General features: G+C 37.8%; 1 long non-coding RNA gene across 1 annotated transcript; it reads left to right on the forward strand.

Moving 5' to 3' along the window:
- Positions 1–2,412: 2,412 nt before the first annotated feature.
- On the forward strand, positions 2,413–4,407 carry LOC124023659. Its single transcript, XR_006836717.1, has 3 exons — positions 2,413–2,471; positions 2,614–2,681; positions 3,250–4,407. It is a non-coding gene; the product is annotated as an uncharacterized LOC124023659 (long non-coding RNA).
- Positions 4,408–4,632: the final 225 nt, after the last annotated feature.

Consider the following 4,632-nt stretch of genomic DNA (forward strand, 5'->3'; position numbering starts at 1 on the left):
TGATCAGTTTTCAGCATTAGTTTGGGTGTATTATTTTATATTACTAAATACCGTTTGTTTAATGATAAACAGGCTATGAATCAACTACTTGTGTTTATTAAGTTGTATTTTAATAGTAGATTAATTATTTTAGTCATTGATGATGAATTTATTTGAATAACTGTATTGAAGTGAATTGATCTGGTGGCAGGTAGCCTAGCGGTTAAGAGTGTTGGGTCAGTAACTGAAAGGTTGCTGGTTTGAATCCCGAGCCACCTGGGTGAAAAATCTGGCATTGTGCCCTTGCAATTAACCATATTTTGTCCCTTAGGTTGCTCTGGATAAGAGCATCTGCTAAATTACAAAAATCGAATGAAAAATTGTTTGTACATGAATTTATGCTGTGCAACCTCTTCTTTTCTGTGTATAATTAAATGAAATAAACTGTTTGAAGTGAAATACTGTGTATACATAACATTACCGTTTACCCTGGTCAGAGGGACAGGGCCATACTGCTGCCCTACCAAACAAAAAAGGCAGTGTTAGGGTTCGTTCCTGTTACCTGTCAATCATTGGTGAAATTAGCATTATGACAATATCTTTAATTAAATAATTCAAAAACCTTTATTAATGCAATTGTAGACAGAAGTTGACAATCAGGAACATAGCACGCATGTTTCCCAGTAAGTTCTGCATCAAAGAAAATGTCCCGTGTTATTTTATCGAACCCGAAGTGATGTCACTGCCTATGTCGTTATCTTTTACTCATGATACCAAAACAATGCCTACACAGCTATATAAACAAGGCTCTTAGTGTGTTATCTAAAAGCTTAGCAGTAAAATGTCCAAGTTGATTAATAGTGGAATGTCTGACCGGTCTTATCTCCTACACTCCCCTGCAGAGTTCTGTCTCAGTCACAGATTTCTCAGAGGGGCCTCTTTATAAGGGGGAGAGAACTAGAAAACCACTGTGGAATAATATTCAAACCTCATAATGTGTATATATATTGTAAATCTGTAGTCTAGGAGTCTATAAATGTAAAGAGGGTGGGGTCTTATTACCCCTCCCCTTCTATGAATACAACATAAGCATAATCAATTATTCTAATACATCAATCATTTGCTACAGCCCCAATCATGACCCCTAGGTGAACTCCTGACAGCAGTAACTGCTAATTTGGTACAAAATGAGTTAGTAATTTTTTATACATTAAATACATGCTTAATCATGTGAACAAGTGTCTTGCCTCTATTGTGTTTCGGAGAAAATGGGGGTCATGTTAGCAGTAACTGCATAAAGTTCCCGTGAAACCAAGGTAAATAAAATACATTTTTCTCAGTAACTGCCTTTTTACTTGGTAGGGCGTCGTAGTAAAATAGATTATGGAGTTGCTGTAGTTAGTAGCCAATGCCAAGAGTGTGCAAAACTGTAATCAAGGCAAAGGGTGGTTACCTTGAAGAATCTGAAATATAACAAATATTTTGATATTTTTAACACTTTCTGGGTTACTACATGATTCCATATGTGTTATTTCATAGTGTTGGTGTCTTAACTATTATTCTACAATGTAGAAAATAGTACAAATAAAGTAAAACCTTTGATTGAGGAAGTGTGTCCAAACTTTTGACTGGTACTGTATGTGTACAAAACAATATAATTCAGCACACAATAACAAAATAAACATATTTGATAAAAGCAATCACATTCAAATACAACGCAAATGGTCCAGGTGGCCATTTGATGAATTGTTCAGCAAACTTGTGGCTTGGGGGTAGAAGCTGCCTTTTTGTGACTAAGGGGCAGTATTTTCATTTTTGGAAAAATAACGTTCCCGTAGTAAACGGGATATTTTGACAGGACAACATGCTAGAATATGCATATAATTGACAGCTTAGGATAGAAAACACTAAAGTTTCCAAAATTGTAAAAATATTGTCTGTGAGTACAACAGAATTGATATTGCAGCCTGTGAAAAATCCAATCCGGAAGTGACTCATATTTTGAAAGCTCTGCGTTCCAATGCGTCCCAATTGAGCAGTGAATGGGCTATGAACCAGATTACTTTTTCTCCGTATTCCCCAAGGTGCCTACAGCATTGTGACGTGATTTTACGCATTTATGTTGAAGAATACCCGGAAGCGGCTGCATTGCGCAACTGGTCACCTGATGGCTCCCAGAGTGATTCTTGCCTAAAATACAGAGGTAGCCATTATTCCAATCGGTCATACTGAAAAACTAATTGTCCAGGTGGATATATTATCCAATAGATATCTGAAAAACACATTGAGGATTGATTATAAACGACGTTTGCCATGTTTCTGTCGATATTATGGAGCTAATTTTGAATATTTTTTTGGTGTTTTCGTGACTGCAATTTCTGGCGAATTCTCAGCCAAACGTGAAGAACAAACGGATAATATTTTGGGAAAAAAGGAACATTGGATATCTAACTGGGAGTCATGTGAGTGAAAACATCCTAAGCTCATCAAAGGTAAACGATTTAATTTGATTGCTTTTCTGATTTCCGTGACCAATTTACCTGCTGCTAGCTGGACAAAATGCTATGCTAGGCTATCGATAAACTTTTTAGCAACATAACTTTTCATTCAGAAATGGCTGTGATTATGTTGCAGCTTCAGGACGATGGACAGCGTGATGTTCTGTGGTGGTCGCTGCAGCAGGGAAGAGAGAGAGACAACAGGTGATAGTCATTTTGTTTTGTCTGAGCACAATCGCATCAAACGCATGTTTAAAAATTTAAACCAATTGATTGGTTGGAAGAACAGATTAATCTTGGTGTCAGGGACAGCCCTAATGGACTGTACAAGGGAGGCTGGCCCCTGTGGACTCAAATGCTTCCAACAGTTGTGTCAAGTTGGCTGGATGTCCTTTGGGTGGTGGACCATTCTTGATACATAAGGGAAACTGTTCAGTGTGAAAAACCCAGCAGCATTGCAGTTCTTGACACAAACCGGTGGGCCTGACACCCATTACCACACCCCGTTCAAAGACACTTCAATCTTTTGTCTTGCTGATTCACCCTCTGAATGGCACACATACACAATCCATGTCTAAATGATCTCAATATTTAAAAATCCTTATTTAACCTGTCTATACCCCTTCATCTACAGCGATTTAACACGTGACATCAATAAGGGATCATAGCTTTCACCTGGTCAGTCTATGTCATGGAAGTAGCAGGTGTTCATAATATTTTGTATAATCACTGTTTATCACACTGACTTTTATTTCTGATGCTGTTCACACAGGTAACATTGAGACATTCTCTATATCCGGAGAGCAGCAGCAGGAAGATCACAGACCTAAGAGGTCTCACCACTTCCCACATTGTAAAGAGATTTTCCCAAGTCTTTCAAAGCTAAAAATACACACACGAGAGAAGCCTTACTCTTGCTCTGACTGTGGTAAATACTTCCCAACATCATCTGCGCTAAATGTTCATCAGACCCTCCCTGAATGCTTGAGGAAAAACAAGTGACTCTCCCCTCTTTCCATAATAATAATGAAATATAAAGTGGACAGCAGAGAACATGCCTATTGTTTACCCTCACTCCTAGAACAGACCAGAGCCTTAGATACGCAGTTTTACAAACAGTTCTTCTTTTTGTAAGCGTCACATGTCAAAGGTTGTGGATTCCCAGAACACCGAATATATTTTTTTATTTCAGAACAGTGCATGATAATGAATGAGGCATACTGCAGCACCCAAGACCTTTTGATTTCTATACAGGCTATTGTTCAAAAATATTCTACAACGGGTTGGTCAAAACAAGCTTTGTGATTGGTTGAGACGTGTTCTAAGCGATTCAAAAAACATTGTTTAGCACAGATGATGCAAAAATGGGAATCTTGTTTTCTGTTCTGTCTGACAGATCCCTGCTCATCCACTGGCCCATCAGCCCAGCCAGCCAATTAATTAACTTGATCTCCACTGTAAAAGGCATCTAGACATTATTTCCCCTTGCTTCTAGCCTAACATTTTTGTTTTGTTGTACAAACGTTGCTGTCTTTCTCTCAACATTTGCAACATCGTTTCATTATTGAAATTCAATATGCACTATCCTATTGAGAATTAACATGTCAGGACAAGACTGACATCTTGTCTCAGCCAGTTGAAATTATGAATCCGCAAAATCATTATGGATATATACAAAGAAATGTCCATTTAAAACCAGGTCAAAGGAAATTAAAAGTAGTTACTTTGCTGTTATTCTAGCTGCATGGTTTGATGTGACTGTTAATAGTAGTTGGCTAGCTAGCAGGCAAGGGATAAGAGTGTTATCAGTATAAATGTATAGCTGGGGAGGTGACGCCCATAAGGGAAGAGTATAACATGTGTTGTGAGCTTTCTAAATGCATGCACTCAGCTGACTGTATCCTTGGTATTAAACACTCTCTTAAACTTCTCAAGCTTTTGGTCTCAATTCCTTATTGCAAAGAGGTTGCAATTGCCTTTTCCGTCTGCAGTTTTCTGTGGTAATGAGCAAGCAGACACTGCATGTATCAGATAGAGATGGTGGGATTATCAGTTATTACCATTAGTTTGGGGGACCTTTTTACTACATAATCTGTACATCAATAAACAAAAGTACATGTGTTTATCACATTTTATTCAAAATAATATATATCTG

The sequence above is a fragment of the Oncorhynchus gorbuscha genome, unplaced genomic scaffold (assembly GCF_021184085.1).
Source record: "Oncorhynchus gorbuscha isolate QuinsamMale2020 ecotype Even-year unplaced genomic scaffold, OgorEven_v1.0 Un_scaffold_1670, whole genome shotgun sequence".
NCBI lineage: Eukaryota > Metazoa > Chordata > Actinopteri > Salmoniformes > Salmonidae > Oncorhynchus > Oncorhynchus gorbuscha.